Raw genomic sequence first — 13199 nt, forward strand, 5'->3', positions numbered from 1 at the left:
GATCTGTCTTTCCAGAGATTTCTCTGGGACTGTCTCTTTTCATGGAGTGAGAGGCTATTTCTTTGCCATGCAGGAAATCTCATCACTAGGTCAGGAAAGACCAGCATTCAGGCATAGTCACCAGGAAGAGTGTTCCCTTTCCAATACACACACACGCACACAAACACACACTAAAATGAGCTCTGTTTATGCTAATTACCATTTATACATTTTTAAAAGCCACTTGAGATTGGCAGAAAGTTCCTCTTAGCACCTTCCCTTTTTATTCATGTACTGGATCCTCAGCCTGCCCTGAGGTTTGGAATGTCAGCAGATGGGAGGGATGGAACAGACATGCTTAAGTAGAAGAGGTGAAGCAGGAGGAAGACATGTTTGTTTCATCATCTCTGTAGAATGTTGTTACAGCTTGGGCTGGGATAAGGTTATGATCTTATTCCTTGGGGTAGAGCTATAGATTTTAGTCTTAGCTGCTTTTCCTAAAAGCATGTTCTACTCTCATGTCTTCTTTCTATGATTTTGAAAGTGCAACTGGTCAAGAAGAACCAATGGCACAAATGTGCCATATATCAACACACACTGACTCTTGCTCTCACAAAAAAAGTCAGTTAGGAGAGGGAGATCTTGGAGACAGGATCTTAATAGAAGATCTGGACTATGGTTTCCATCTGCTATTTTCTAGCTGTCTGGCATTGAGAAGGTGATAAACCTCTCCTGCCCTCCTGTGCATAATCATCTAAAGGCAGAAGGCTGGCTTGGGTTTCACAAGGTCCCTTCTATCTCTAATACTTATTATCCAAGCTCTTAGTTTAATCTATTGATGCCCTTATCCTACCCCCAAAAAGACAGAAGTAGAAATAAGTGATTACTAGGTGCCATGAAGTGAAGAGGATCACATTAATGGAAAAGCTGCTGTAAGTAAAATGGTATAAGTCAAATCAGATAACCCTCTAAACCTTGGGATTCCTTGAGTATATTTTTCATTAGAAACAGTAATGTAATAGTGGTGACATGAGACCATGTAAAATGTGCTCAGCACAGTGTTTAGAACATAGTCAGGCACCAAGAAATGAGAGTTTCTAATAAAAAAAATAATGATTTTGTTGTTAACTTTTTATAGAAAATTCCTCACATGATGTGCATAGGCAGGTATATTATCTATCTTTGGTATCCACTGAGCAAACAGGTATATATATTTTAATTTAATATTATATGTTATCTCTATGAAATATGCCTTACTTCAATACCTCATAATTATAGTCTAATTTTACTGCAGCAAATAAAAAGTTTAGGGACATGTTTGCTCAGAAGACAGGATGGTCTTTCCCGTTAGGCATACCTATCATCTGCAGGTGTAAGCTACACAGCATTAAAATAATTGTCCTGCATTTTGTCACAAGAACACTGTTGTTCTCACTTTTAAAACAAAATTCAAGGGGTGCATGTGTGGCTCAGTCTGTTAAGCATCTGACTCTTGGCCTCAGCTCAGGTCTTGATCTCAAGGTTGTAAGTTCCAGCCCCACAATGGGCTCCATGCTGGGCTTGGAGCTGACTTAAAAAAAATAAATTAAAAAAAAAAAGAAAAAGAAATAAAACAAACTTCAAGTATATCAATAAAATAATGATACTTCTATATACTCACTTCTTAATGCATTGATAGAATTCTTTTTTCTAAATTTTAAAAATCAGTTTATTACTAATAAAGCAAAAATCACATTCCAGAGCATTCTTTCCCCCTCTGTCCGCATTAGCCCTCTTTTTCCTTGGCCACACCAAAGGACTGCCATGCAGGGTTGTGCTGGCACAGAGATACTGGGGAGAGGAGCTGATGGATCAGGTTAAGAGGGGGAGACGTTATTTATATGTCTCCCACCTAACTGTAATGGGGTTTAATTGTGTGTGACAGGCTGGATGCAAAATTCCAGGAAACTGAGAATTTTCCCTAGTGAAAACAGTGATGAATGACAAGCTGGGTTGGCCTGAATCAGTAATAGAAACTCCAAGGCACAACTTGACATGATGAGGTTTAGCTGAAAACTGTTTGAAAACAGTCTGGAAAGTGTCTCCTAGGTTGTCATTAGGAAAGAAACAGCCCTGAATAAAACCAATTCTCAGAAGAGTCTTATCCTACATAGATGTGCTCAACCACATGGCTGTCTTTCCACCCTACACCTACACTCACACCCAGAGATGGTAGTGACTGTCAAAAGTCAGGTCCTGATAATGGAGTATGGAATATGTGTGTAGATGATATATAGAGTATGTTGTGGAACTGAAAACAAGATTTATGAGACTTCAAATGAAATCTAATGCATGTTACTTGAATCCTATTCATAAGTCTAAGTCCTAACAATTATATAAGTTCTGCATTCTATAGAGCATTTCCCTATATTATCTTCCTTAATCCTTAAAACAATCTCATATAGTAGGCAGAGCAAATCATATCATCCTTACAATTGAGATAATGGAAACTCAGTGTGGTTAAGAAAATTACCACAACATCATACAGGTTGTCAGATTTTCTTATAGGTTCAGTAATTTCACCAGAATCTAAGAAACTACAAAGTTTCTAAGTGTTAGCTTTGAGAACTTATGTTAACCTAAAAAACTTACCATAAAACAATGATGTTTAGAAGTCAATGGAGTATTGTAGGTCCATTTCATTTTATTTATTAATTTTTAATTTTTAAAATGTTTATTTATTTATTGAGAGAAAGAGTGCAAACAGGGGAGGGGCATAGAAAGACATGCACACAGAATCCAAAGCAGGCTCCAGGCTCTGAGCTGTCAGCACAGAGCATGATGCCAGGCTCAAACCCACAAACCATGAGATCATGACCTGAGCCCAAGTTGGACGCTTAACTGACTGAGCCACCCAGGAGCCCCTCATTTTATTTTTTAACTTTATTTATTTATTTCAAGGATGGGGGAAAGGCAGAGAGAGAGGGAGAGGGAGAGAATCCCAAGCATGTTCCACACTGTCAGAGCAGAGCCCAACATGGGGCTCAAACCCACGAACCATGAGATTGTGACCTGAGCTGAAGTTGGATGCTTAACCTACTTAACCACCCAAGTGCCTCATCTCATTTTAAACAGAGTAGGTGAGATTCCATATTTCCAGAAAAAAGAAAATTGGGATGAGTGGGAATTATTTACTTTATAAAGGAAATCTTAATTTATCAAAAGAATGTGATATGACTAGTTTAAATAACAAGTAATTCCTTTAAATGTACACTAGAATATTTTAAAATTCCTTTATTGATATATGTGTACTGATACATTTTAGGTGATCAAATTTATTGTAAGTAAGCAAACTACCACATATAAAGAATTCCTATAAATCAATAAGAAAAAGCAAACAAAATTAAAATGGACAAAATGTATTACCAGTTGAGTCATAGAAGATAAAACCCAAAAGGTCAACAAACATCTGCTTAAGAAGGAATGTTAGTTCCTACCTTCTTCCCTTCTTCCTGGACACATGGTTGTCCAGCAAAGGACTACATTTCCCAGCATCCTACTAAGGATGCACCTACGCCTCTATAAAACTAAGTAGGGCCAGTGGAATGTGAGTGGAAGGGATGTGTGCAGCTTCTGCCTTATTTGCCTATGAACAATGTTTTTCCAAAAATTCTCTAATCTTTTCCCAAAAGTTGGTATGTGGCAACAACCTGTTGTTGTTGTAACCATGAAGACAAGGATGATGACCTACAGGATAGTAGTGTAACAAAAGGAAAGATCCTTGAATAACTGTGGAGTCAAGCCACCTTACCAGCCTGGACTACCCAACATAAGATTGTTATACAAGAGAGAAATGTCCTTTTTAAAAACTACTATATTTGTGTGGCCTATGTGTTACAGTAGCTTAGGCTTCACCCTAATACAATGTTCAAACTAACTAGTAATCCATGAAGTGCCAGTTAGAACCAAGTTCTTTTTCATACCCTAAGGTTGATGACATTTAAAAATCCCTGTGATACTCTAAATTGGCAATATGAAAATAAGAAATACTCATATATGAAAATATGAAATATTTTCAATATGAAAATAAGAAATACTCATATATTTCTACCTGGAGTATGAATTGGTACAAAAACTTAGGGAATAATTTGTAGTATTTGTCAATATTACTAATGTAGAAAATTACCATCCCCTACAATTCATTTGTTTTAATTCTGAGCATTGTAACTTTACATACTGAGATATATCTAGAGCAGTTACAACATCACTTGTATTACCAAAATTTGAAAGCAACTTAAAAGTCTATTAATAAGAGGATGGATAAATAAGTTGTGGTATTTTCAAATAATTGAGCACAATCAGCAGTTATAAAAAATGAACCACCTCTATATGTAACAATATGAATAAACTTCATAAACATAATGTGAGAGAAAAGGAAGATGAAGAATATGTATAATATGATAGTAGTAGGTAAAATTCAAAATATGAAAAGCATAATTATTGCTTTGACTACATATATATTGTAATAAAGGTATGAAAATGCAGTCTGGAAGAATACATACCAGATTCTTGATAGTGGTGTCTCTGGGGAAGGAAGATAAGGAGGTGGATCTGTGAAGACAAACAAGGAGGACTTCAACATTGTTCATAATGTTTTATTTCCTTTGTGGAAAATATCATGAAAAAATTGTTAATATTTGTAATTATGGCTATTGGGGTACAATCAGTGGTGTGCTGGATCTGGATCACACAGGGAGAGTGAATTTTGTGCATCTCTCCCCAACTCCCTTTTCAAGGATGTCACCACGATGGCTTGAATTGGCCACGGGGGAAGTATTTACATCACAGAAATCAGCAAATGGTACAAAGCAGAAGTTTTTTATTCCTCTGGAGAGTCAGTTGTTAACCTTGACTAGCACACTTCTGGGTATAATGTATCTATTAAATTAATCTTACTACTTTTAATGACTTTTAAAATTTTCAAAATATAAAAAATTATAGTTCTAGCTTTAACTTTTCAGGATTTTTTCTTTCTTTTTCTTTTATTTTCTTTCTTTTTTTTTCTTTTGCACAAAACATCCTGCATATGTGTCTTGCTGGGGGTTGGGAGAAATTTTGGACTTTCTACTTACTGCACAATTTCAAGAGCAGCTGTCTTCAAATCATATATGACATCCTTCTGTGGTAAGAAACTTCCTGTCTCTTCTCAAAGAAGATGGCGTCTTTCATAACTGCCAGAATGCCTACACTTATCTCATGAAATTTTAGTTGTTGAACCACAATTTTGACTTCTACTTGTATAAAAATAAATCCTGATTAAAAATGGTTATGATATTGCCTTGAAAGTCTATATGGTTTCAACAACCTCTGCACCCATAATGTAGGTGTAATGTAATTATGCTTTCTGAACCCCAAATCAGGACATGTGGTCATATAAGTATGGAGGACTGTGGGCAGGATGCTTGACTTCAGTCCTGTCATTAAGATTCTGGGCTTTCAATCACTGTAACCACATTACAGATAACAAAGTCTACTTGTTCCTCATTAATCAGATAAGAGTACTCTGTTAACCTTAATCCTTGATTATTTTTAAATAACTTCCAATTTTTTATTAAAAAGTAAAATATATTAAGTAAAATATATAAATATAAAAAATATATAAATATAAAAGTAAAATATATAATACATAGAAAATATAGTTGTGAAAAGAGAAGTAAATAAAATAAAATCACCCACCCATAATTTCATGACCCAGAGACAACAACTGTTAATAGTTCAATAAATAACTTTTCAGCTTATCTTGTGTGTATATATATTTTTTCTTTTCAAAATAAGATTAAATCATGTACACTGGGTTTTTTTAATTGAGGTCTAGTTGACATACAATGCTACATTATTTTCAGGTGTACAAAACAGTGATTTCACAAGTCTATACTTTATTCTATGCTCACCCTCACCACAAGTGTAGCTACCACTTGTCACCATACAACGTTATTACAATACCATTAACTGTATTCCCTATGCTGTACCTTCCTTCCCCATGATTTATTCATTCCCTACATATACACGGCTTTAACTGGCCTTTTCCACATGAGACTCTATCATTAGTTTATTGCCATGTCATTTAATTTTCTTCAAAAGTGTTATTTTTATAACTATATAGCATTATATAACAATAATCAAATTCATTTTACCCATTCTTCCACTGTTAAATATTTGGATTATCTGCAATTCTTCCATATAATAAGCAATGATGTGATCTTCATCCTAGTAACTCTGCATACACCTCTTTTCCTTTCTTTGGGATAAATCTTTTACATTTTTAAAAATGTTTTATTTATTTTTGAGACAGACAGAGACAGAGTATGAGGGAGGTGCAGCGAGAGAGGGAAACATAGAATATGAAGCAGATTCCAGGCTCTGTCAGCACAGTGGGGTTCTAACTCATGAACCACGAGATCATGACCTGAGCCGAAGTCGGATGCTTAAATGACTGAGCCACCCAGGTGCCCCTGGGATAAATCTTAATCATATAATTTCTGAGTCAAAAATTAGGAATATTTTTCAAACATTTTAGTGATTATCTTTATGAAAATTGGTTATTCATGTAGAAACTTTATATCATACACAAAAATACATTTCAAGTGTACTAAAAACAAATGTAAAAAGTAAAACTGTTGATTTCAGAGTAAAATTTATAAAGATACCTTTTATAACACCAGGTTCAGGGGTGGGGAAGAGAAAAATACAATCAACAGATGTAACAATAAATACTTTTGAGTATAATAAAATGTAAAACTTTTATATGACAAAAGACACAATAAAAGACTAAGGACAGACTAGGAGAAAATATCTGCAACCCATAGAATGTAAAGAATTAGGATCCAGAACATAAGAACACTTATAAACCAGTAAGAAAAATATAAGTAATACAATAGAAAAACAGGCAGACAATACGAAAGGCAAGCCATAAAAAAAGGAATCTGAAGGGTTAATAAACTTAGGAGATGTGCTCAAATTTACTAGTAATAAACAAAATGTAAATTAAACTAACAAACTGGATCACATCCATCAGAGTAGCAAAAAATTTTAAAGTCTGACATCAAATTTAACAAGAATGTGATATAAATGGGACTCTCACAAGTTGCCAATGAGAAAGTAAATTGGTTCAAACATATGGAGGAGCAACTTGGTGATATTTATGAAAGCTCACAATGTTTGCTCTTGGGGTCTACCAGGATGAGTCAAGTCAGGTGCCCAGGGCACGACACTGAAGTAGGCATGCACTCTCAGGATCATGTGAGTGCAGGTTAGCACCTGAGAATGAAGTCCTCCTGAAAACTGTGCTCCATGTACTTTGCTTGCCTCACCCTGGTCCCAGCCCTGATGTACATGTCCCAAAAGCCAATACTCCATTTCTAAATATATACTCACCAGTTCATTCACATGTGCTCTAAGAGACACGAACAAGAATTTCATTGCAGCATTGTTCATAAAAGTGAAAATTGGAAACAATCCAAATGTCCAATAATAAAAGAATATACATACATATATATATACATATATATATATAGCATTTTCATTGAATAGTATATTATAAAATAGTTTAAATTAATAGAGTTACATGTATCAACATGGCTAAATCTCATAATAAATCTCAAAAACATAATTTTGAATGAACAAAGTGAGTTGCAGAATGATAAATTTGGTATGATTCACTTACATAAAGCTTGAGACATGCTTTATAATATTATTAATTATTTATGGACACATTCATAGATAGTGTAAGACAAAAAAGTCATCTGAATGATAAACACTAAATTCATACTAGTTCTTTCTGTAAAAGGAGAGGGAGAATTAGGGTCAGAGTAATAAATGTAAAAGCTTTCTTTAACTGTTAAGTTTTTTTGTTTTTGTTTTTGTTTTTTTTGAGAAAGAGTGAGAGTGCTAGTGCAAGCCAGGGAGAGGGATAGGGAGAGGGACAGACAGAGAGAGACAGAGAGATAGAGAGAATCTTAAGCAGGCTCCCTGCTTAAGCAAGGAGCTTGATGTGGGGCTCAGTCCCATGACCCTGGGATCATGACCTGAGCTGAAATCAAGGTCAGACACTCAACCAACTGAGCCACCCAGGCAGACACCCCAAGATTTTTTTTTTAAGTATATGAAGCAAATACAACCAAATGTTAGGACTTCTTAAAGTTGGGTTGTGCACTCCTGGGTGTTCATTAAATTATTTTCCACAGTTGTATGTGTGTTTGGATATTTAATAATTTTTAAAATGACTAAAAATGTTAAAGTTCATATTCACCTCCATAACTAGATGACTTTGGGAAAGTCAATTAACTTTTCCTGAATATCAGTTTATTTGTTCTCTAACATAATTATACAACTATATCCCAAGTCATAGAGTGATAGCCACTGCATTTTCTAACTCCACAGAGATTTTCTTGCTGTGTGTTAAACATGGCTCAGCTTTTGAACTACTCCTAAGGTCTGGTAGGCTGTACTTATTAAATAGTGGGGCCCAGAATGGGTCCTATGTCATGAGATTCAGAACTGGATATGCCTGGGTGTTCACTGAACTGTAATTCCATTTTCACCCTATTATCCTCACCTCTCAGGTATTGTGGTCGACACAATGACATACCACCCAAATCTCCTTGAAGGAAGGACTTCTTGCCCACTGCTGGGAGTATGTCAGCAGACAGTCTTTGGTTGCCAGCCCCTCCAGAGATTACTTCAGCTACAAAGAGCCACCTCATTCAAGGTCAAGCCTTTCCCAGAGTAGTGCATATCCAGTGACTATAGAAGTTGGTACATAACCATCTAACAGTTTTGGCCCAACCCAGGATGACTACGACAGGGGATTTTAGGTTAGCTCCAAAGCTTCCTGTGGGATTGGTTAAGGCTGTTGCAGCTTGACCTCTCCTTCCCTTCCACAGGTACCAAGAGCATTCCCTAATTAATATTCTGTGGGCTAAATTCTGTTTCAGGGTCTGTTTCCTGGAGAATAAAACTTGTGAGGTTGGTATCAGGAGTGGGACGACAAAGGTAATCTGGGGTTTTGGAACTGGATTGCTTGCCATCTGGTTAGCAATAAGGAGCTTCTAATCAGTGATAAACTGAGCACAAGTAGTCTCTGGCAAAACTGGCTATCTACAGTGGATTGAATAGTGTTCTCCCCCACCATCCATATTCATGTCCATCCAGAACCGCAGAAGATGACCTTATCTGGAAATAGGGTCTTTGACTTTATTATACCATACACAAAAATAAATTCAAAATGGATTAAGTACTTAAATGTGTGACAGGAAACCATCAAAATACTAGAGGAGAACACAGGCAGCCACCTCTTTGACATCAGCCATAGCAACCTCTTACTAGATATGTCTCCTGAGGCAAGGGAAATAAAAGCAAAAATAAACTATTGGGACATCATCAAAATAAAAGTCTTCTGCCCAGCAGAGGAAACAATCCACAAAACTAAACGACAGCCTGTGGAGTGGGAGAAAATATTTGCAAATGACATATCTGATAAAAGGCTGATATCCAAAATCTATAAAGAACTTATTACACTCAACACCCAAAAAACAAAAATCCAATTTAAAAATGGGAAGAAGACATGAATAGACATTTTTCCAAAGAAAACATACAGATGGCTAACAGACACATGAAAAGATGCTCAACATCGCTCATCATCAGGGAAATACAAATCAAAACTACAATGAGATATCACCTCACTCCAGTCAGAATGGCTAAAATTAACAACACAAGAAACAATAGGTGTCAGTGAGGATGTGGAGGAAGGGAAACCCTCCTGTACTATTGGTGGGAATGAAAACTTGTGCAGCCACTTTGGAGAACAGTATGGAGGTTCCTCAAAAAGTTAAAAATAGAACTATCCTATAACCCAGCAATTGTACTACTCGGCTTTTACCCAAAGGATACAAAAGTACTGATTCAAAGGGGCACATGCAGCCCGATGTTCATAGCAACATAATCAACAACAGCCAAATTATGGAAAGAGCCCAAATGTTCATCAACTAATGAATGGATAAAGAGGATACGGCATATATATACAATGGAATATTATCTATCAAAAAAAATGAAATCTTGCTATTTGCAATGATGTGGATGAAGCTAGATTGTATTATGCTAAGTAAAATAAGTCAGAGAAAGACAAATACGATATGATTTCATTCATATGTGGAGTTTAAGAAACAAAACAAATGAACATAGGGGAAAGAAAAGAAAAAATAGAGGGAGGCAAATCATAAAAGAGACACATAACTATAGGGAACACACTGAGGATTTCTGGGAGATGGGCAGGGGGGATGGGTTTAATAAGTGATGGGTATTAAGGAGGGCATTTGTTGTGGTGAGCACTGGGTGTTACATGTAAATGATGTATCACTAACTTCTAGTCCTGCAACTAATATTACACTGTATATTAACTAACTAGAATTTAAATAAAAACTTGAAAAATTAAAAAACTTTTTTAAAAAAGGAAATAGTCTTTGAAAATGTTAATTAGTTAAGAATCTCCGGATAAAATCATCTTAGATTCAGGATTGCTTTAAGTCCAATGATTGTCATCCTTATGAAAAAAGGGGAAATATGCAGAGAGAGACAAATAGGGAAGAAGGCACGTGAAGATGGAGGCCGAGCATGAAGTCATGTAGCCACAACTTAAGAGATGTCAGGAACCTCTAGAAATAGGAAGAGGAGGAAGACTTCTCCCCTAGAGTCTTCAGGAGAAGCATGGTTCTACTGATACCTTGATTTCAGACTTTCAGCCTCCAAAACCATGAGAGAATAAATTTCTGTCTAAGCCATTCACTTTATTATGGCAGCCATAGGAAACTAATACTTACTGTGGTTGTTAAAACTTTCACCAGTAGCAAATTGAAATGGTTATACCAGGGGAAGGAAATGCTGGTAGCTGGTATAAAGTACTAGATGTGTCAAAAGTTTGGAGAAAATAGTAACAATGTAATTCAGTAGCTATTACAAAGATAGGTTGATATTCTAGAAAAGATAGTGAAAACCTGAGAGCAATTTACAGACAAATGAGAGCCAAATGCGGACACAAGAGGACCTCCTTGAAACATACAAAAAGGCTCTCAAATGCTAGACAGAGAAAACAGAGAAAGGTGACTACCAGGCTCAGGACTAATTGTGAGAACAGCAGACCTCCAAAAAAAGGTGAAACTTCCGGCCAAGGACATCTGAGTTGATTTTAGCTTGCCCTTCAATCTTGAAACTCCTAACTCCCCAAACTTCTGCAGAAGTGGGCCACCCTTCCCTATTAAGAGCAGCATTCCCCTCTTGAAGACAGTGTAGAAACCTTTACCCACAAGGTATGTGTCCCCATCAGACCTGCCCCCACCTCACTTTTTGGCCTCCGTCCTATAACTAGTGTTAAGTTTCAGCACACCCCAGATGCTGAGAATACAGTGTGAGCCCATGTCCCTCATTCTCTTACAGGAGTGGTTTCTGAGAGCTCACCCAATAATCCCACTGGGAGTCATCTCTGTCTCAGGACCTCTTTTGGGAAATTCTACCTGAGACAATATGCATTGTCACCGTCCCACAGAGGTTGGCTATTTGCACACAACTTCATGTTTTTAAGTAAGTTTCAATGTATTAAAAGAGGAAATTGGGAAATAATGGTGGCAAAACTAGTATCTCTAACTTTGTCCACAGCAGATCCAACAGCTCTGAAAGTTCCGTAAATGGCTCCTAAATGTTCTGAGCTTCCAGTCAGTTTTATTAATAAATTTAAGAACATTTGACCTATAATAGCTCCCACAAGCTTACAATTTGCTAATTGAAAGACTGCCTGCAACTAAAAGCAGGCTTTGCATGCCACAACCTTCTTGCATATTGGAAACAAAGGTCTCTCGAGGGATTTCAGGTTTACAAAGTCACATTCATGCTTGGAAATTTATGGGTTTAGCATTTTCCATTAGGTCATTTCATATCTTTAGGTTTTAGATCAGAGGATGGAAAATACACAGGCATGGTCATGGAACATTAACTGGAAATAATGAAGCTTTCTCTGGTACCTCTGCACCACTCCAAAGGAGATACTTGATTTAAAGTCCGTGAAAAGTAAACTGAGCCTTTCCAGATTAGATTATTTGGGACTAAATGTGAAGAGTTAAATAGTTCTTAATATAACAAAAACAAATTCTCTAGTGATATCACTCAGAGGAGAACTAGCAGTGATGTTTCTTCTTTAAACTGAAAGGCATTGATAACCTTGACCTTCAGTTAAAGTTGAAATAACTCTAAGTGAAGGTAGACATTGCCCTAGGGGCTTCTAGTCAAGTCACAGTTGAATTGTGGCTCATCCAGCTGTTCAAGGCTCATTCAAGTGTAGATGGTATGCAAACAGAGGAAGTGTGATTTATGTTTCTGTTTAAGGAGGTAATCTCAGCCAGTACTAATTTAACATCCTTTATGCTGACAAAATGAACAGAGAAGTCAAGGTATGGGGACAAAGCCATGTGAAGTCATAGCCTTCAGCACCCAGTCTAGCATCTCATCACAATTAAAGCAGTACAGATGCATCGGCATGAAAGAAGGAAAGCTTAAAACCTAAGACAAAAGGACTTCATTCTATGAAACCATCATGAAAATGAAAACAAACAAACAAACAAACAAACCATAGAACAGGAGAAAACATTTGCAAATTGCTCACTGGATGAGGGACTGATAACCAGAATATATAAAGAACTCTTAGAATTCCATAATAAAGAAACAAATAACCCAATTAAAAATGAGCAATGTCTTTCAACTGACATTTCTTTTTTTAAAAAATATTTTATTTATTTTTGAGAGACAGAAAGACAGAGTGTGAGCTGGGGAAGGGGCAGGGAGAGGGAAACACAGATTCTGGAGTAGGCCTCAAGCTCTAAGCTATCAGCACAGAGCCCTATGTGGGGCCCAAACCCACAAAGCCATGAGATCATGACCCGAACCAAAGTCGGATGCTCAACGAACTGAGCCACCCAGGTGCCCCCAGTTGGTATTTCTTAGACAAAGGTATATGAATGCCCAATAAACACATGAAAAGGTGTTCAACAGCATTGGCCATTTAGAAAATGCACATCAAAACCACAGTGAGCTATCACTAGGATATTAGAATCAAGAAGACAGATATAAAAAATGTTGGTGAAGATGTGGAGAAATTGGGAACCCTATACATTGCTGATTAAAGTATAAAATAGTGCTGC

The 13199-nt window shown here is 36.5% G+C and overlaps 1 protein-coding gene across 2 annotated transcripts in view; it reads right to left on the reverse strand.

The window, feature by feature from the left end:
* The window catches only part of PSD3 (pleckstrin and Sec7 domain containing 3), a 734808-nt gene that overhangs the window by 699580 nt on the left and 22029 nt on the right, over positions 1-13199 (reverse strand). For both annotated transcript variants that reach the window (XM_042983313.1, XM_042983312.1), the window contains exon 2: positions 4521-4569. The gene's annotated coding sequence lies outside the window, so the exon portion shown is untranslated. The remainder of the gene's footprint in view (positions 1-4520; positions 4570-13199) is intronic.

This window comes from Panthera tigris, chromosome B1 (genome assembly GCF_018350195.1).
Source record: "Panthera tigris isolate Pti1 chromosome B1, P.tigris_Pti1_mat1.1, whole genome shotgun sequence".
NCBI classification, from domain to species: Eukaryota; Metazoa; Chordata; class Mammalia; order Carnivora; family Felidae; genus Panthera; species Panthera tigris.